General features: G+C 38.7%; 1 long non-coding RNA gene across 1 annotated transcript in view; it reads right to left on the reverse strand.

Annotated features, from left to right (window-relative positions):
- Positions 1-156: 156 nt before the first annotated feature.
- The window catches only part of LOC129625475 (uncharacterized), a 280480-nt gene continuing 258073 nt past the window's right edge, over positions 157-22563 (reverse strand). The window contains exon 3 of the long non-coding RNA XR_008701461.1: positions 157-436. This is a non-coding gene — a long non-coding RNA (uncharacterized LOC129625475). The remainder of the gene's footprint in view (positions 437-22563) is intronic.

The raw sequence follows: 22563 nt of genomic DNA on the forward strand, positions 1-22563 counted from the left end.
GCTAAGGAATGAGCAGAAAAAGTAGAGAAATGACCTGGAGAAATGTAATATGATCTGTATCTTAGTGCATCTGGCATCATTTAGGGATATCTATTCTTCCTATCTGTCTTTCTAATCTAGTGTTCTCATTTTTCCTTTAATAATACTGAATCTTGGTTTTTGGCCTCATGTGTTTCATTTATTATTCTTTTTCTGTTTATAGAGATACAGATCAGAGCATCCAAGGAGTCAATTAAAAAAAAAACAACAAGCAAACAAAAATGCTACAAGATAAAGACAGCTGTGGATGTTAGGACCTCAGAGCTCATAATCAGATTTCATTTGCTTTGACTACTGAGATGATGCACAGGATGGAAATGGAGTGCTCATCTACTCATATATTGCTGTTCCAACAAAGCTCTTGAAAAACTTCTTGTCCCAAAATGCCGTAATTACACTAAAAGACAAAGAGAAAATCATGAAAATTATTTGCAATATTTATGACAAGGAAAAGTCTGTTAGTAGCTGTCAAAGAGTCAAACCAATGAAAAACAACAACAGCAACATGAATTGCCCCTCATAGAAATATTTATAACAGCTCTGGGTTGAAATAGTGAAAAATTGATACCAACTGACAAGTGTAATGATAGAGAATTGTTCAGTGATTAATGGAAGAGTGATACAAGGAATATTACACAACCATTTAAATAAGAATTTAGAAATATATTTACTATTCTAAAATCATATTATGATCAGCAGGTTCTGACCATAAAAGTGCTTTAATTTCAAGCTAAATAGAATGTATCTTCTAAGAACAAAATAGCATGGAACTAGATACAAGAGTCCCTGAATCTCTGAGAAGTCTTCAGGCTAAGCAGGATGATTAAAAGAGCTAATTACCTCATATTTCATGTCTCTTAAGCTTGGTAAGATTGCACTTCCCTGACCCCTTAGAGTTAGGATTGGTCGTGTGACTTATGTTATATAGGAACAGAAGCAGTGATGTCACTTTTAGGAATAAGTTCTCTGACCCGATGTGATACTATACCATCTTGCTATACTTTCTTCTTTCCCTCTATTCTGTCAATATTCAACAAAGTGACTGTTCCATTAGCTTAGAGAAGTCTGGAATGAAGATAGTACAGCACAGCCCCACAGCTGATCCAGGATGGATATGAGAAATAAATCTTTGTGATTTTAAGTCACTGCAACTTAGGGGCTGCATGTTACTGCTGCAGAACCCAGCCTGTGCTGACTGAGACAACCTGCTTCTGAAGTAATAAACTTAGTGTCTGCTAAGTTTTACTTATCTAGTTCTTATCCTGGCTCTACTGCTAAAGAGTTCTGTTATTCTGAGTAAATTATCCAAATATTAACAGAATTATAAGCCTCAGCCTCCTTATATGCATGTACATGTATAGTTGATTCACTTTGCTGTATAGCAGAAACTAACACAGTATTATAAAGCAACTATACTGCAAAAAAAAAAAGGTATGTGTTATAGGTATACATTTATGAGCCTTGCTATTTCTCCATAACTGATATGACGCCATAAATTTAGTGTGACAGGATTATAGCTAGGTGAGAGCATGAGGTGGACAGAAGGCCATCATACTGCTGTTGGCAGGAGTAAGTCGCACCACGGTCCTCTGTGCTCTTGGAGAGGCCACTTCCACTCCTCCAGCACTGAAATATTTACCAGTGAACACATGGTAAGAACACTTCCATCATACCCTTCATCTGTATGCTTCAGTTACCACAAGGGACTCAGGTATACCATTTCTTCCCTTGCCATCTGAACCCTTATCCTCAAAATGGTTATGTACTTCCTCTAATCTGACCCCATGTTTAATACACCCTCAATGTTCAAAATCCTCCCACCTCATCCTCTGGAATTCAGTCTTTCACCCTCAACCTCATTTCTGCGCGCACTCCCTTTATGCTCTCATTGTAAATGAAATCTGGCTTCTCCCCAGAATACTGTTTCTCCGCTGCCTTCAGAACATGATTACTGTCTCTCTTCCCTTCCGTGCATCACTAGATCTCCTTGTTCTTCTCAAATCCTGCTCCTTCCAGACTCCACTGTTACCACCCTCATTGTTTTCACTCTCATTCTGTAATCTGAGTTCGTATCACACTCCAAACCCTTCTTGCTCTAGACCCTTGCTTATGGATCCTTGTTCCTGCTTTTGATACTACTCCTGTAATAATTCATAGTGGTTTTGTATAGAAAAAGAATGACCCTGACCTCTCAGTGCCTGACCTCCTTTCTGTGCATGACATTGCTTAGAATCCTCCCTGCAGGCCCTGTAGACATGCCCTAGGTTTTATCATTGACACTAATTTCACAGCCTCCATAATCTCAGGTTTGCGGATCACAATTTGATCACCAATTTTCATTTTGCTCCTCACATTCTTCAGTACCCTATAGCCAACAATTCTTTTACCTCTCTGGGTCCTGAGGTTTATTGACCCTAAGAACTCTTCCCTGTTCCCCAACCTTCTTCTTGAATTCCATGGTCGATCATTATAACTCCACTGTTTATACCCTCACCTACTATGTTCTCCCCACTGCATTTCAACATCCTCAACAGTAAAATCTGTTAAACTCAAGCTTGGCCCGTTCAAGGTCTACACCTGTGCTGCCGAGCCTGACTGGAGAAAACCACCCAGCCGTGCTAACTGGAGCACCAACCTCAAGTGATGCCTGAAAATGCTATGTTGCCCTGTTTGTCTGCATGTGCTCTCTCTCCCATGATCATTTCATACCTAATCATCTCTTCTTAAACCTTCAACACCCCTTAGCAATCCTCAGTTTTTCAGATGATCTTTCTTTCTATCTCTCTGTCAAAATAGAAATAATTAGGGGCTTCCCTGGTCGTCCAGTGGTAAAGAATTTGCCTGCCAGTGCAGGATTCAGGGTTCGATCCCTGGTCCAGGAAGATCCCACATGCCATGGAGCAACTAAGCCCATGTGCCTGTGGTGTTACAACTCCTGAAGCCCGCATGCCCGAGAGCCCATGCTCTGCAACAAGAGAAGCCACCACAACGAGAAGCCTGCACACCACAACTAGACAGTAGCCTCTACTTGCCACAACTAGAGAAAAACCTCTACTTGCCACAACTAGAGAAAGCCCATGTGCAGCAATAAAGACCCAGTGCAGCCCAAAATTTAAAAAAAAAACTAATTAAAAAAATAGAAATAACTAGCAGAAAACTTCCATGAGCTCCCTTCCTACTTTACCTCCTATGGATGAATTGTCTGGGTCCCTGCCTAAAGCTGACTCTTTCACTTGTTTTTGGAGCCTATTCTTTTTTATCTACTCTGAGACATTACTGCCACAGCTATCTCCTCTCTCTTTTCTAAAAAGGGAACCTTCCTGTGCATCATTGCAAATACCCATTTCTCTGATTTCCTTTGCAGTAGAACTCCATGGAAGAGTTGAATCTGCTTGCTGCCTTTACTTTCTCTGTTCTTTACATCTTTGGGTATCAGTTGAAGAATCGTCCAGTGATTCATTTATAGGAAAAGGGAAAGTAGATGAAGAAAGAAAAGAGAGATACAGACAAAGCATCTGCGAGTCACATTTTCACCAGATCCTTGTCTCTTTAAAGCTACCCTGATAAATAACCAGCTGCCTCTTTTACTCCTGCCCACATCTTCTTTCTCTGGTTTCTTACCATTGAGAGAAGCCTTATGTCAGGGCCTGAGTCAGTTTTCAGGACAATGACCTAAACATTTCTACTGGACCAAACCAGAAGTAGACTTTCAAGCAGACAATAAATCCCACGTAACGTATTTCTCCAAGCTTCTGTGTTCTTTTGGTCACGGAGAAAATGAGCAAGTCATACAAATTCAGTATAGGGAAAAAAAACTAATATCCTACAAGATCAAGCAAGCATAGGTTAGGAATGAAAGTGCACATTATTCTCCCATTTATTTTTGAGATTTTTGGATTGAACTGCTTCTTAGCTACAAAGCACTATGAGAATTAAATGGGTAGTTCAGCAGGAGTAGTTTTAAAATTAAAGACTGACAAATATTTTGTCAAGGTTATGTTTGGGTATTTAAATACTTTGGATGTTTAAGTTGCATAGATTGTGCTGGTATTTGTAATGTCTACTCAGCATGTATTTTTATATGCATTTCACTTATAGCTAGATATCTAAGCAAGTAAGTTTCTGAATTGAAAACACTTCTACATTATTGCTAAAATTCTACAGGTTTAACCTAATCTGATTTGCAAATTACTTTTTAAAATGAATTATGTATCATCTTTACAAAAACCTTTGAGTAACCGATTCCCTTTCCAAGGTCCCTTACGATGACCCTTAAGCCACCCTTGAATACTTATTTTTAGTCTGTCTCATCTCAAATGATGAAATATTTGAAAACATCTAATCACAACTTTCAGCCAACTTTCTGAGATGAATTTGCAAAGTCATATATTTTGCTTTCCTTGACCCCCTCAAAGTGCAATTTCTGTGTCCTGGTTTTTGAAAGGGAGAGAACCAATTAGTCACATGCTAATCAGAACTTTTGCTGTGAATGTGTAATGAATCATTTTTTGGAATCAATCATTAGTTTTTTCTTTTTTCTTTTTTTTTTTTAACCAAAGAGCCAACTCTGACACAAATTGCAATGGATCATTTAGGAAGAGATAATAAGAAGCAGGTTCTATCAGAAATGAAAGAAGATCCATATATTTTCCAGAAGCTGCCTGGTTCAAGAGGCCCTTATCTTATTGATCCTCATTCTTCCATGTCTAAATTTCTGGGCTCATATCCCAGAGTTTCTGACCCATGAGAGAAGAAGCAGTTTTCGCCATTAAGTGTTCCAAAAGTCCTTTGGATTTTCAAGGTTTAACCTTTGCTCTCCACAACCATGCCAAGCCAACTTACTGAGAAAATTAAATATCATCAGGCCACTCTAGGCCTATCACCACTGTAAAGTAAGAATGCTAGTCATACTCATCCAGCCATTCATCCATCCTTCCTTTCATTCATTTCTCTATTTACTCAACAAAACTGAGCATGTCAGACTGTGCTAAGCACGAAAGACACACACATAATTGAGACATAGCTGGCACCTTCAAGGAGCTTATATGTAGTGGAGGAAACACAAATAAAATAAAAAAATAATGCAATACATCCTGGGAAGAGGTTATTGTAACTCTGGGTGGGTCTGCATGTCTTGTCAGAGCTCTGCCAGAATTCTCCTGGAGTGGATATTTGCCTTTTTTGTTGTTGTTGGTATCTGAAATCCTTCTGTTATGAGTCTTGGTAGGAGGAAAAGACTATCTCCTACTGCTTTTTTTTTCTTTTTTAAATTTAATGCGGTTTATTTTTTTCTTCTTTTGTAAACTGGAGTTTTAATGTTGAGCTAGTTTCTGCTGCACAATGAAGTGAATCAGCTATATGTATATGTATACATATATCCCTGCCCTCTTAAATCTCCTACTCACCACCACCCCGGCCCCTCTAGGTCATCACAAAGTATCGAGCTGAGCTCCCTGTGCTTAGCAACTTGCCACTAGCGATCTATTTTACACAAGTAGTGTATGTATTTCAACCCAGCCTTCCATTCATCCCATCTTCTCCTTCCCTTCATGTCCGTTCTCTATGTCTGCATCTCTATTCCTTCCCTGGCAATAGGTTCATCACTACATTTTTCTAGATTCCACACATGCATGTTAATATACTATATTTGTTTTTCTCTTTCTGACTTCACTCTGTATGACTGTCTCTATCCATCCACATCACTGCAAATGACCCGATTTTGTTCCTGTTTATGACTGAGCAATATTCCCTTGTATCTATGTGCCACATCTTCTTTTTTATCCATTGTTAAACATCTTCTATCTTTTCTTTCCCAGGCTCCGTTGCAGATAGGTTGTGAGTACCTGACTTAGGCTCCTTCAGAGGGATGTCTCTGCCATGTATTTAAGCTGGTGGCAGTGGTTGGTGGTGGTGCTGGTGGCAGTGTAGAGCACAGTGTCGGAGCGCTGGGAGATTAGCAGCAAGGCCCCAGGACACCTGGCAGTGGTTTACCTGGCTGCATAACCCCATGCCTCTTCTGTCCTCCTAGTCATTCTGTGGGTTACCTACTACCCTTCTCAGGAATTTCTTTTCTGCTTACATCCAGCAGATACCCAAATTTTTAAGTACATTGGAAGCCAAAATTTTTGTTTATTTTTGGAGGGTTGCTTGTTTTGTTTTGTAAGGTAATGACCTAGATACCAAATGTATAAGAGATGTTTACATTGTGACATTATTTAGAACTTGAATTAATTAGGGTGAGTTCAGGGACACACTTGGATTCTACATTTCTATAACCAGGACATTTTGAAACTGTAAAGCCATGTTTATCAGAAATGTCCAAGGTTTTTAAACTATGGTTTTATTGATCAAAAAGTTTTCATCATCTCCAAAATACTAATTGCATTTATTATTGGTTTCAGACATTTTCTGGAAAGATTAGGTTGATACTTTTAATGATTAATCTGGTTCATGCTTTGTCCTTTTTAATTTTCTCTTTCGAATGTTTAAAAAATTGTTTTGCTTCATTTTATGATTGTTGAAAGTATATTTCCACCAACTGATTTGTCATTTTACATACATTTAAAAAGATCATGTTGGAACATGAATTTTGGGCAAAACAAAGCACAGATGATGAAGACACATTTAAAATTATTTCAAATAAAAATTCAGGTGGTTCTGAAGGAATGAGGTCCCAGAGAAACACTTAAAATGACTTTGTCAATAAATTATATCTGAAGCTCCAAATGACTATCTAATTTGGGCAGTTATGAATTGAATTATGACTCTGATTACTGCTCTATTAATATTGATTTGGTGCTTAATTTTATTTCTTACTTAAAGAGGAATTAACATAAGTCACATTTTTTAGGGTACTTAAATGTGAGAATTATTTTTACAGGGGGAGTTTCTAACCCACTGTCTGAAAATAATAACTTTTTAAACCTTTCTTTATATGGTCTCTGAAATAAATATAACAAAGGTCATCAATTTTTCCTGTCTTTCAAACTATGATTTCTTGAGTGTTTTAATTTACTAGGAGTTAAGGAAATGTGTTTTTTTAAGTAATTAGAATAAGAGTAGGTACACTAGGACTATTTATAGGAGCAGTCCCATTCTTCCATGCAATGTCTCTAGAACTCCATCAAAGCATTGTGTTTAAAGTCAACTGAGGGACTTCCCTGGTGGTCCAGTGATTAAGACTGTGCTCCTAATGGAGGGATCACAGGTTCAATCTCTGGTCAAGGAACTAATATCCCACATGCCCACAAGCTGTACAGCACATTCAAAATAAACAAAAAATAAAATGAAATATTAAAAAAATAAAAATAAAAAAATCAATTTAAGAAGTCCATTTGTCAGTATGGCTATCTCATTAACTTTGTATTTTATTCGTATGTGTAGAATAATTCCAGGTTGATTTTAGTATTTAGGAAATACACAAATATTATACAAATGAACTTATAAACAAAACAGAAATAAGCCCACAGACACAGAAAGCAGCTTCATGGTTACCAAAAAGGAATGCAGGGGGAGGGATAAATTAGGAGCTTGAGATTAACATGTATATATATACTACTATATATAAAATAGATAATAAACAAGGACTTACTGTATAGCACAGGGAACTATACCAATATTTTTAACAACGTATAGGAAAAAGGACATATATATATCTGAATCACTGTACTGTATACCTCTGTATACCTGAAACTAACACAACATTGTAAATCAACTGTGTTAATAAAAAATTAAATTAAACGGCAAGTTACTGAAATATGTACAGAGAGTTGGTATAGCATCAGAATCTCTGTGCAGTTTAGAAGGTGAATTTTGCTAAATTTTTAGTGTCAATTTTGTACTCCATATAGCAAGAACCCCCAAAATTAAAAAAAATAAGGATTATGAGTGTTTTCATTTTGTTGATGGTTTCCTTTGCTGTGCAAAAGCTTTTAAGTTCAGTTAGGTCCCATTTGCTTATTTTTTACTTTGTTTCCTTTGCCTTAGGACAAAGATTCAAAAAACATTGATACAATATATGTCAAGGAGTGTTCTGCCTATTTTGTTTTAGGAGTTTTATGGCTTTCAGTCTTATATTTTAGGACTTCAATCCATTTTGAGTTTATACGGTGTGACAAAATGTTCTAATTTCATTTTTTTATATGTAGCTGTCCAGTGTTCCTAGCACCATTTATTAAAGAGACTGTCTCCTATCTATTGTATATTTTTGCCTCCTTTGTTATAGATTAAATGATCATAGGTTCATGGATTTATTTCTGAGCTTTCTATTCTGTTCCACTGCTCTGTGTGTCTGCTTTGTGCTGGTATCATACTGTTTTGATTACTATAGCTTTGTTGCATAGTCTGAAGTCACAGAGTGTGATTCCTCCATCTTTATTTTTTTTTCTCTAGATTACTTTGCTGTTTTGAAGTCTCTTGTGGTTCTATATAAATTCTAGGGTTATTTGTTCTAAAGATAACCTACTAAATGGGAGAAAATATTTGCAAATGATATGACTGATGAAGGATTAATCCAAAATTCATAAACCGCTCATATGGCTCTCTCTCTATATATACACACACACAAACATACACATACACACACACACATACATACAACACAGGGAAATAAAGCCATTGTTTTATAACAACTTTAAATGGACTATAATCTATAAAATACTGAATCACTATGTAGTATATCTCATATTAATATAATATTGCAAATCAACTATACTTTAATTTAAAAAGAATTATGAGAAGTTACCATAATTAGATATAAATGACATCTTAACTATTAAACTATAGCATCTTAAGAAATTATTTTTTAAATACAATTATGACCACTTTGGGCTTCCATGGTAGCTCAGTTGGTAAAGAATCCGCCTGCAATGCAGGAGACCCCGGTTTGATTCCTGGGTCGGAAAGATCCCCTGGAGAAGAGATAGGCTACCCTCTCCAGTATTCTTGGGCTTCCCTCATGACTCACCAGGTAAAGAATCCACCTGCAATGCAGAAGACCTGGGTTTGATCTCTGGGTTGGGAAGATTCCCTAGAAAATGGAAAGGGTACCCACTCCAGTATTCTGGCCTGGAGAATTTCAAGGACTATATAGAGTTGGACACAACTGAGCGACTTTCACTTTCAATTTGGGATATTTACTTGTATATTTCTTAATCTAGCTCAGAACCATCAAGAATTTCCATAGAAAAAAATAGAAACACAACTTGGTTAAGCCTCATACAAATCACTCAGCTATCTATAAATGCATGATTTATGCAGTCCAGAAAGTCAGACATCAAATTCCTTAGCTCTGTTTGCATTAGAAACTTATTATCATGTAAAAACCCATAGTTTTTCTCTTAAAAGTACACATCATACAAATAGAGAAGTAGAAATATCTTATTATAATTGCCAGCATCACAATTTGATAGTAAAGTGATTCAAAATTATTAACAATGTCACAAAAACCAAGACAGATGGATTTCTTATAAAGAAGTCCATGAAAATCATGTTAAAGTGGATGTGAGAATTACAGAAGATTATTTACAATACAATTACCTAGGACATTTGAGCTGAAAAGAAAACAAAAAGGACACAAATGGATTGGAAAAAATGACATAAAGCACTTTTTTCTTTAAAGAGAAGCCAGTTAGGAAGGGACTTGGGAACATTTAAAATATAATAGAGCTATGTGCGATTTTCTTCCAGGACTGAGAACCATAGCATTATCCAGTGAAAAATGAATATGAGACATTTATTGCTGCTGAGGGATTCCCTGGGCCGCCTGTGATAGGTCTGGTCTGAGGCTCTGCCTGAAGGTTATGCGAAGACTTTGTCATTCAAAGTCGGCACCACTGACAAGCAGTATGCTCAGTAGGGCTACCTGAGCCCCAGTGCATAAACAAAGGGGTGAGATATATTAATAGATGCGGGGGCTCTTTCTAACGCTCCACAATTACTCATTCAGATTTATGGTATATGATTTTGACTCACTCTGGCCAGGGTCACTGATCATGCTGTAAAGAGTTCATCATCAATAAATATACATAGATCACTGAAGCTGAAGTCTGCACAACTCAGTGTAGACATCGTAGTGGACATCAGTCTTTAAACTGTGGTCATACACACTTTTGATCCCAAACAGTCCTTCCCTACGTTGATCAACCACCATTTTCAACAGACTCTGAGCTAAATAATTTTTTTCACTGTTTCTCAAAAGCAAATTCTCTTGCACAAACCAGAGATTTACTGCTCCACAGGACATTAAAAACATTCCAAAGGTTTTGATGGCCATCTTTAAAAAGAAGTCCCCAAAAGATTTTGAAATGCCAGCATCACTGGAATAAATGCAAGATTTCCCAAGGTAATTACTTTGACATAGACAGCTGTAATTCAGGATTTATATGTACCTGTTTGCAAATTCTGAAATCTTCATCAAAATATCAGTTGTTTAACCTTATATTGCCTTAACTCTTGATTCTTCATTTAGAAAAGGAAGATTACTCACTTATCAATCTTCACCATTTCAGTAAATGGCTACCCTAATAGTCTGTTAGTCTAGAATCCTATGATCATCATTGACACCTTTAATATTTTGTAGCCACAACCAATCTAACAACAAATCTGACTAAGGCAATGGAGCAGTTTAGATGTGCAGAGAAACTTTTCCAGGTTATTACATCTAAATTGTAGCTAAAAGATGAGTTTTTTCTTTTGCTTTTTTCTTTGTTGCAGCATGAGTGATCTTAGTTCCTTGACCAGGGATCCAAACTGTGTCCCATGCATTGTGATCGTGGAGTCTTAATCACTGGACTGCCAGGGAAGTCCCTAACAGGTGATTTTTTTTTAAACCTGCACTCGATTTGATGGAAAGTAAAGCAGGGAATACCAGACCACCTGACCTGCCTCTTGAGAAACCTATATACAGGTGAGGAAGCAACAGTTAGAACTGGACATGGAACAACAGACTGGTTCCAAATAGGAAAAGGAATACATTGAGGCTGTATATTGTCACCCTGCTTATTTAACTTATATGCAGAGTACATCATGAGAAACGCTGGGCTGGAAGAAGCACAAGCTGGAATCAAGATTGCTGGGAGAAAATATCAATAACCTCAGATATACAGATGACACCACCCTTATGGCAGAAAGTGAAGAGGAACTCAAAAGCCTCTTGATGAAAGTGAAAGTGGACAGTGAAAAAGTTGGCTTAAAGCTCAACATTCAGAAAACGAAGATCATGGCATCCGGTCCCATCACTTCATGGGAAATAGATGGGGGAAACAGAGGGAACAGTGTCAGACTTTATTTTTTTGTGGTCCAAAATCACTGCAGATGGTGATTGCAGCCATGAAATTAAAAGATGCTTACTCCTTGGAAGGAAAGTTATGATCAACCCAGATAGCATATTCAAAAGCAGAGACATTACTTTGCCAAAAGAGGTCCGTCTAGTCAAGGCTATGGTTTTTCCAGTGGTCATGTATGGATGTGAGAGTTGGACTGTGAAGAAGGCTGAGCACCGAAGAATTGATGCTTTTGAACTGTGGTGTTGGAGAAGACTCTTGAGAGTCCCTTGGACTGCAAGGAGATCCAACCAGTCCATCCTAAAGGAGATCAGTCCTGGGTGTTCTTTGGAAGGATTGATGCTAAAGCTGAAACTCCAGTACTTTGGCCACCTCATGTGAAGTGTTGACTCACTGGAAAAGACTCTGATGCTGGGAGGGATTAGGGGCAGGAGGAGAAGGGAACGACAGAGGATGAGATGGCTGGATGGCATCACCGACTCGATGGACGTGACTTTGGGTGAATTCCGGGAGTTGGTGATGGACAGGGAGGCCTGGCGTGCTGCGATTCATGGGGTCACAAAGAGTCGGACACGACTGAGCGACTGAACTGAACTGAACTGAAAGCAATTCTTTGTAGGCCAATAATGCAAAGAACATACAGATTTTTAGTATTAAGTTTTCCCTGGGGTAATGAACTATACCCAGTGATCCAGAACCTGTGTTTTCAGTGGTCACAAGAGCAGCCCAGTGAGAGGGCTGAGAGGTGACAAGCTGGACTGGAGACTTGGGCTACAAGGTCTCTACATCTTGTCATGGCAGAGATCTGGGGGAAGGAGAACAGAGCTTCTGAAGAATTTCTTAACTCAAGCTCGCATTCAGAGGGGTTTAGGGTCTGAGTTCATATTACATGTATCTTCCCTTGTGTGCTTGCTTAGTCGTGTCTGACTCTACCCCATGGACTGTAGCCCACCAGGCTCCTCTGCCCAAGGAATTTTCCAGGCAAGAATACTGCCATTTCCTTCTCCAGATGATCTTCTCAACCCAGGATTTGAACCTGCATCTCCTGCATTAGCAGGTGGATTCTTTACCAACTGTGTCACCTGAGAAGCCCCATTACATGTATGGTCCCTAAAAATAAGCAAAAAATGTTGTCTCTGCTCAGTTTCCTTTGTAAGATCATCCTCTTCTCCACAACCACTTTTGCCTGAATATTTAGTTCTTACCTCTCTACACTCAATTCTTGCTGCATATTCACTCACAAACATACATCTCCCTCCTGCCTACAGTCCAAATTTATATAGCTAACTGCCACCAGGCAACTGCATTTGACTGTCTAAGAGGCTTTTCAAATTTGTTTGTTTTAGTCGCTGAGTCGTGTCCAACTCTGTGTGACCTCATGGACTGTAACCCACCAGGGATTTCCCAGGCCAGAATACTGGAGTGGGCTGCCATACCCTTCTCCAGGGGATCTTCCCAATCCAGGGATTGAACTCGTGTCTCCTACATTGGCAGGCAGATTCTTTACAACTGAGTCACCAGGGAAGAGTCCATAATTAAATTTCTGACTTCACCACCAAACCTGCTCCACCTACTTGGTCTTCCCCATTTCAGTTACTCAGATCCAAACTTTGGAACTATCCTTCTTCATTCCTTTCTTCCTCTCACACCCCACATCCAATCTGTCAGGAAATTCTGTTGGATCCACCGTCAGCAAATATCTGTTATCTGAGACTTTCTCACCACCCCCACTGCAAACTCCCTAGTCTCTTGCTTGGAGGATTGCAATCATCTCCTGATACAATCCTGCTTCTGTCTCTGCCTCCCTACAATCTATTCTCAGCACAGGAGCTGGACTGATCCTCCAAAAATATAAGACAGATCATATCTTTTTCCTGCTCATACCTTACAATTGCTCCTGGATCTCCTCAGAATAAGAAAAGATTCTCAGAATTCAAAAAGGTCCTCCCAGACCTGACTATTTTGTCTTTCTGACTTCAGACCTTATGAGATTTTCCCTCAGTTAATGCCTCCAGCCACATTACCTTGATGTTTAGTTAACATATGATGGACAGCCCACCTAAGGATCTTTGCAGTAACTTGACACTCTGTCTGGGATGCTCTTGTCCCAGAGACCCACATGTCTCACATCCTCACCTTCGTCAAAGCATCTCCATGGCAACTCCTCTAACTACTCTATTTGAAACTGCAACTCACTACCTCACTGTTGCTTCCCTGATCCTTTTTTTTTTTTTAAATCCATGGGCTGTTCTTTTCATAGCATATGTCATCTTATACAATTTAACTATTTATTATATTTATCATTTATTATCTGTTTTTCTATGTTAAATGCTATGAGCAGGGCTCTTGACTGTTTTGTGTGTTTTCTCCAAAGAATCAAAACAGGGCTTAACACAAAAAGGCAATCAAGAAGATCTTATGACAAATTCAGTGAAGCTAGAAAAACCATGATGCCCAAATAAGAAGTAAGCAACATGAGAAAAAAAAAATTCACAGGTCATTCTTATTCTTAAAACTAGATGTAAAAGTTCCAGTTCATAAAAATGGAAAGAAAAATTTTAAAAAATTACAATCCAAATTCTCTAGTGTGTAAAAAGTTAAATTGCATTTAGTGCCTAGGTGTGAAGTTGTATCAACACTAAAGAGTTCATTAATTTCATTATGGTGATTTAATACATGGTTGGTTATTTCATTCAATAAAGAAAAAGCACTTTATAAAAGTCAAAATTCATATGTCCCTTAGCAAACTAGGAATAGAAGAAAATATTCTGAACTCTTAAAAGGACAATCTTACCCTCATACTCAACAGGAGATTTTGATAGCATTTCCCATGAAACTGAGAAATAAAGCTAAGGAACTCATTTATCAACATTTATATGTAATATTTTCTGGAAGGTATTAGTTAGTGATCTAAGAAATGAAGAATAAATTAAAATCACAAGGATTGGAAGAAACAAAATGCCAGCATTAGCAGGTCATATAATTTTTTACATCAAAATTCATAAAAATTGACAAATTATTAGAATTAAAAGAGAGGTAAGCAATGCAGTATATCAAAGTTCAATTTGCTTCTATACTCCAGCACAAGAAATTAGAAAGTACAATTTAAGATGTCATTTTTAACAGTAATAACATCAAAAACATTTATATCAGTATAAACCTAACAAAAAAGGCACAAGATGATATTGGTGAGATCTAAATAAAGGACAGGGCTTCCCTGGTGGCAGGAGGTGTGGGTTCAATCCCTGGTCTGGGAAGATCCCCTAGAGAAGGAAATGGCAGCTGATTCCAGTATTCTTGCCTGGAAAATCCCATGGACAGAGAAGCCTGATAGGCTACAGTCCATGGGGTTGCAAAAGAATTGGATACAACTTAGTGACTCAGTTCAGTTCAGTCATGTCCGACTCTTTGTGACTCCATGGACTGCAGCATGCCAGGCTAACCAGTCCATCACCAACTTCTGGAGCTTGCTCAATTTCATGTACATTGAGTCGGTGATGCCATCCAACCATCTCATCCTCTGTTGTCCCCTTCTCCTCCGGCCTTCAATCTTTCCCAGCATGAGTCTTTTCCAATGAGTCAGTTCTTCCCACCAGGTGGCCAAAATATTGGAGCTTCAGCTTCAGCATCAGTCCTTCCAATGAATATTCAGGACTGATTGACTTTGGGATGGACTGTTTTGATCCCCTTGCAGTCCAAGGGACTCTCAAGAGTCTTTTCCAACACCACAGTTCAAAAGCATCAATTCATCAGCGCTCAGCTTTCTTTATAGCCCAACTCTCACATCCATACATGACTATTGGAAAAACTATAGCCTTGACTAGATGGACCTTTGTCGCCAAAGTAATATCTCTGCTTTTTAATATGCTATCTAAGTTTTTCTTCCAAGGAGCAAGCATCTTTGAATTTCATGGCTGCTGTCACCATCTGCAGTGATTTTGGAGCCCAAGTAAATAAAGTCTGTCACTATTTCCATTGTTTCCTGATCTATTTGCCATGAAGTGATAGGGCTGGATGTCATGATCTTTGTATTTTGAATGTTGAGTTTTAAGCTGGCTTTTCATGCTCCTCTTTCACTTTCATCAAGCGGCTCTTTAGTTCCTTTTTGCTTTCTGCCATAAGGGTGGTGTCATCTGCATATCTGAAGTTAATGATATTTCTCCCAGCAATCTTGATTCCAGCTTGTGCTTCATCCAGCCCAACATTTTGCATGATGTACTCTGCAATAAGTTAAATAAGCAGGGTGACAATATACAGCCTTGACAAGCTCCTTTCACAATTTGGAACCAGTTTGTTGTTACCTGTTCTGTTTTAACTGTTGATTCTTAACCTGCATACAGATTTCTCAGGAGGCAGGTAAGGTGGTCTGGTATTCCCATCTCTTTAAGAATTTTCCACACTTTGTGGTGATCCACAGAGTCAAAGGCTTTGGCATAGTCAATAAAGCATAAGTAGATGTTTTCTGGATTTCTTTTGTTTTTTTTCTATGATCCAATTTATGTTGGGATTTGATCTCTGGTTCCTCTGCCTTTTCTAAATCCAGCTTGAACATCTGGAAGTTCTTGGTTCACATACTGTTGAAGCCTCGCTTGGTGAAATTTGAGCATTACTTCACTAGCGTGTGAGATGAGTGCAACTATGTAGTAGTTTGAACATTCTTTGGCATTGCCTTTCTTTGGGATTGGAATGAAAACTGATCATTTCCAGTCCTGTGGCCACTGCTGAGTTTTCCAAATTTGCTGGCATATTGACTGTAGCACTTTCACAGCATCATCTCTTAGGATTTGAAATAGCTCAACTGGAATTCCATCACCTCCACTAGCTTTGTTCATAGTGATGCTTCCGAGGGCCCACTTGACTTCACAGTTCAGGATATCTGGCTCTAGCTGAGTGATCACATCATCTTGACTATCTGGGTCTTGAAGACTTTTTTGTATAGTTCTTCTGTATATTCTTGCCACATATTCTTAATATCTTCTGCTTCTGTTAGGTCCATATCTTTTCTGTCCTTCATTGTGCCCATCTTTGCATGAAAGCTTCCCTTGTATCTATACTTTTCTTGAAGAGATCTCTAGACTTTCCCACTCTATTGTTTTCCTCTATTTATTTACATTGATCACTGAAGAAGACTTTCTTATCTTTCCTTGCTATTCTCTGGAATTCTGTATTCAGATGGGTGTATCTTTCCTTTACTCCTTTGCCTTTCACTTCTCTTCTTTTCTCAGCTATTTGTATGGCCTCCTCAGACAACCATTTTGCCTTTTTGCATTTCTCTTTCTTGGGGATGGTCTTGATCACTGCCTCTTGTACAATGTCATGAACCTCCATCCGTAGTTATTCAGGCACTCTGTCCATCAGATCTACTCCCTTGAATCTATTTATCACTTCCACTGCATAATTGTAAGGGAATTGATTTAGGTCATACCTGAATGGTCTAGTGGTTTTCCCTACTTGCTTCAATTTAAGTCTGAATTTTGCAATAAGGAGTTCATGATTTGAGCCACAGTCAGCTCCTGGTCTTGCTTTTGCCGACTGTATAGATCTTCTTCATCTTTGGCTGCAAAGAATATAATCAATCTGATTTTGGTGTTGATCATCTGGTGATGTCCATGTGTAGAGTCATCTCGTGTGTTGTTGGAAGACAGTGTTTGCTATGACCAGTGCATTCTCTTGGCAAAACTCTGTTAGCCTTTGCCTTGCTTCATTTTGTACTCTAAGGCCAAACTTGCCTGTTATTCCAGGTATCTCTTGACTTCCTACTTTTGTATTTCAGTCCCCTATAATGAAAAGGACAGGCTGCTACTGCTGATTGAGAAACCATCAAAATAAAAGGAATCCAGACTGGAAAAGAGTTAAACTCTCACTGTTTGCAGATGACATGATCCTCTACATAGAAAACCCTAAAGACTCCACCAGAAAATTACTAGAGCTAATCAATGAATATAGTAAAGTTGCAGGATATAAAATTAACACAGAGAAATCCCTTTCATTCCTATACACTAACAATGAGAAAACAGAAAGAGAAATTAAGGAAACAATTCCATTCACCATAGCAATGAAAAGAATAAAATACTTAGGAATATATAGACCTAAAGAAACAAAAGACCTATATATAGAAAACTGTAACTCACTGGTGAAAGAAATCAAAGAGGACACTAATAGATGGAGAAATATACCGTGTTCATGGATCGGAAGAATCAATATAGTGAAAATGAGTATACTACCCAAAGCAATCTATAGATTCAATGCAATCCCTATCAAACTATCAATGGTATTTTTCAGAGAACTAGAACAAATAATTTCCTAATTTGTATGGAAATACAAAAAAACCTCGAATAGCCAAAGCAATCTTGAGAAAGAAGAATGGAACTAGAGGAATAAACCTGCCTGACTTCAGGCTCTACTACAAAGCCGCAGTCATCAAGACAGTATGGTAGTGGCACAAAGACTGAAATCTAGATCAATGGAACAAAATAGAAGCCCAGAGATAAATCCACGCACCTATGGGCACCTTATCTTTGACAAAGGAGGCAAGAATATACAGTGGAGAAAAGACAATCTCTTTAACAAGTGGTGCTGGGAAAACTGGTCAACCACTTGTAAAAGAATGAAACTAGAACACTTTATAACACCATACACAAAAATAAACTCAAAGTGGATTAAAGATCTAAACGTAAGACCAGAAACTATTAAACTCCTAGAGGAAAACATAGGAAAAACACTCTCCTACATAAATCACAGCAGGATCCTCTATGACCCACCTCCCAGAATATTGGAAATAAAAGCAAAAATAAACAAATGGGACCTAATTAAAATTAAAAGCTTCTGCACAACAAAGAAAACTATAAGCAAGGTGAAAAGACAGCCTTCAGAATGGGAGAAAATAATAGCAAAGGAAGCAACTAACAAAGAATTAATCTCAAAAATATACAAGCAACTCCTACAGCTCAATTCCAGAAAAATAAAAGACCCAATCAAAAAGTGGGCCAAAGATCTAAACAGACATTTTTCCAAAGAAGACATAAAGATGGCTAACAAACACATGAAAAAATGCTCAACATCACTCATTATCAGAGAAATGCAAATCAAAACCACAATGAAGCACAATTTCATGCCAGTCAGAATGGCTATCCAAAGTCTACAAGCAATAAATGCTGGAGAGGGTGTGGAGAAAAGGGAACCCTCTTACACAGTTGGTGGGAATGCAAACTAGTACAGCCACTATGGAGAACAGTGTGGAGATTCCTTAAAAAACTGGAATTAGAACTGCCATATGACCCAGCAGTCCTACTGCTGGGCATACACACTGAGGAAACCAGAATTGAAAGAGAAACGTGTACCCCAATGTTCACTGCAGCACTGTTTATAATAGCCAGGACATGGAAGCAACCTAGATGTCCATCAGCAGACGAAAGGATAAGAAAGCTGGGATACATATACACAATGGAATATTACTCAGCCATTAAAAAGAATTCATTTGAATCAGTTCTAGTGAGGTGGATGAAACTGGAGCCTATTATACAGAGTGAAGTAAGCCAGAAAGAAAAACACCAATACAGTATACTAACGCATATATATGGAGTTTAGAAAGAAGGTAACGATAACCCTGTATGCAAGACAGCAAAAGAGACACAGATGTATAGAACAGTCTTTTGAACTCTGTGGGAGAGGGCGAGGGCGGGATCATATTTGAGAATGGCATTGAAACATGTAAATTATCATATGTGAAATGAATCGCCAGTCCAGGTTTGATGCATGATACAGGGTGCTCAGAGCTGGTGCACTGGGATGACCCAGAGGGATGGGATGGGAGGGAGGTGGGAGGCGGGTTCAGGATGGGGAACACATGTACACTCATGGCAGATTCAAGTCAATGTATGGCAAAACCAATTAAAAAAAAAAAGAAAAGACATCTTTTTTTTTTGGTGTTAGTTCTAGAAGGTCCTGTAGGTCTTCACAGAACCATTCACTTCAGCTTCTTTGGCATTAGTGGTTGGGGCATAGACTTGGATTACTGTGATATTAAATTGTCTTGGAAACAAACAGAGATCATTCTCTCATTTTTGAGACTGCACACAAGTTTGCATTTCAGACTCTCTTGTTGACTCTGAAGGCTACTCCATTTCTTCTAAGGTATTCTTGCTCACAGTAGTAAATGCAATAGTCATCTGAATTAAATTCACCCACTCCAGTCCATTTATTTCACTGATTCCTAAAATACTGGTATTTACTCTTGCTATCTCCTGTTTGACCACTTCCAATTTATCTTGATTCATGGACCTAACATTACAGGTTCCTATGTAATATTGTTCTTTACAGTGTCAGACTTTACTTCCATTACCAGTGACATCCACAACTGGGTACTGTTTTCACTTTGGCTCCATCTCTTCATTTTTTCTGGAGTTATTTTTCCACTCTTCTCCAGTAACATATTGGGCACCTACTGACAGGGAATTCATATTTCAGTGTCATATCTTTTTACCTTCTCATACTGTTCATGAAAGTACTTATGTACTTTCATACTGTTTCACACAGCCCCGCCCATCAACAGAAAACTGGATTAAAGATATACTGAGCATGGCTCTGCCCTTCAGAACAAGACCCAATTCCCCCCACAGTCTCTCCCATCAGCAAGCTTCCATAAGCCTCGTATCCTTGTCCATCATCATGCAGACAGAATGAAAACTAAAGGCTGCACTGGAGCTGTGAGCAGCCAAGAGGAGATACCCCATGTCCAAGGTCAGGAGCGGCAGCTGAGAGGAGATACCCCATGTCCAAGGTCAGGAGCAGTGGCTGTGCTTTGCTAGACCAGATGTGAAGAGATACCCCATTCAAGGTAAGAGAAACCCCAGTAAGACAGTAGGCACTGAGAGAGGGCATCAGAGGACAGACAGACTGAAACCACAATCACAGACAACTAGCCAATCTGATCACATGGACCACAGTCTTGTCTAACTCAGTGAAACTAAGCCATGTCTTGTAGGACCACTCAAGACAGACGGGTCATGGTGAAGAGTTCTGACAAAATGTGGTCCACTGGAGAAGGGAAATGACAAACCACTTTAGTATTCTTGCCTTGAGAACCCCATGAACAGTATGAAAAGGCAAAAAGATATGACACTGAAAGATGAACTCACCAGGTCGGTAGGTGCCCAATATGTTACTGGACATGAGTGGAGAAATAACTGCAGAAAGAATGAAGGGATGGAGCCAAAGCAAAAACAATACCCAGTTGTGGATGTGACTGGTGATAGAAGCAAGGTCCAATGCTGTAAAGAGCAATATTGCATAGGAACCTGGAATGTTAGGTCCATGAATCAAGGCAAATTGGAAGTGGTTAAACAGGAGATGACAAGAGTGAACATTGACATTCTAGGAATCAGTGAACTAAATAGGACTGGAATGGGTGAATTTAACTCAGATGACCATTGTATCTACTACTGTGGGCAGGAATCCCTTAGAATAAATGCAGTAGCCATCATAGTCAACTAAAGAGTCCAAAATGCAGTACTTGGAAGCAGTCTCAAAAATGACAGAATGATCTCTGTTCGTTTCCAAGGAAAACCATTCAATATCACAGTAATCCAAGTCTATGTCCTGACTAGTAATGCTGAAAAAGCTGAAGTTGAATGATTCTATGAATACCTACAAGACCTTTTAGAACTAACACCCAAAAAAGGTGTCCTTTTCATTATAGGGGACTGGAATGCAGAAGTAGGAAGTCAGGAAACACCTGGAGTAACAGGCAAATTTGGCCTTGGAATATGGAATGAAGCAGGGCAAAGGCTAATAGAGTTTTTCCAAGAGAACACACTAGTCATAGCAAACATCCTCTTCCAACAACACAAGAGAAGACTCTACACATGGATATCACCAGATGGCCAACATGGAAATCAGACTGATTACATTCGTTGCAGCCGAAGATGTAGAAACTCTACACAGTCAGCAAAAACAAAACTGGGAGCTGACTGTTGCTCAGATCATGAACCCTTTATTGCTAAATTCAGACTTAAATTGAAGAAAGTAGGGAAAACCACTAGACCATTCAGGTATGACCTAAATCAAATCCCTTATGATTATACAGTGGAAGTGAGAAATAGATTTAAGGGAGTAGATCTGATGGACAGAGTGCCTGATAAACTATGGACGGAGGTTCGTGACATTCTATAGGAGACAGGGATCAAGACCATCCTGAAGAAAACGAAATGCAAAAAAAGCAAAATGGCTGTCCGAGGAGGCCTTACAAATAGCTGTGAAAAGAAGAGAAGCGAAAAGCAAAGAAGAAAATAACAGATACACCCATTTGAATGCAGAGTTCCAAAGAATAGCAAGGAGAGATAAGAAAGCCTCCCTCAGTGATCAGTGCAAATAAATAGGTGAAAATAATAAAATGGGAAAGACTAGAGATCTCTTCAAGAAAATTAGAGACATCAAGGGAATATTTCATGCAAAGATGGGCACAATAAAGGACAGAAATGGTATGGACCTAACAGAAGCAGAAGATATTAAGAAGAGATGGCAAGAATACACAGAAGAACTGTACAAAAAAGACCTTCATGACCCAGATAATCACGATGGTGTGATCACTCAGCTAGAGCCAGACATCCTGGAATGTGAAGTCAAGTGGCCTTAGAAAGCATCACTATGTACAAAGCTAGTGGAGGTGATGGAATTCCAGTTGAGCTATTTCAAATCCTGAAAGATGATGTTGTGAAAGTGCTGCACTTAATATGCCAGCCAGCAAATTTGGAAAACTCAGCAGTGGCCACAGGACTGGAAAAGGTCAGTTTTCATTCCAATCCCAAAGAAAGGCAATGCCAATGAATGCTCAAACTACTGCACAAATGCACTCATCTCACATGATGGCAAAGTAATGCTCAAAATTCTCCAAGCTAGGCTTCAGCAGTATGTGAACCATGAACTTCCAGATGTTCAAGCTAGATTTAGAAAAGGCAGAGGAAGCAGAGATCAAATTGCCAGCATCCGCTGGATCATCGAAATAGCAAGAGTTCCAGAAAACATCTATTTCTGCTTTACTTACTATGCCAAAGCCTTTGACTGTGTGGATCGCAATAAACGGTGGAAAATTCTTAAAGAGATGGGAATACCAGACTACCTTACCTTCCTCTTGAGAGATCTGTATGCAGGTCAGGAAGTAACAGTTAGAACTCATCATAGAACAACAGCCTGGTCCAAATAGGAAAAGGAGTACGTCAATGCTGTATATTGTCACCCTGCTTAT

This window comes from Bubalus kerabau, chromosome 13 (genome assembly GCF_029407905.1).
Source record: "Bubalus kerabau isolate K-KA32 ecotype Philippines breed swamp buffalo chromosome 13, PCC_UOA_SB_1v2, whole genome shotgun sequence".
Classification (NCBI taxonomy): Eukaryota; Metazoa; Chordata; class Mammalia; order Artiodactyla; family Bovidae; genus Bubalus; species Bubalus kerabau.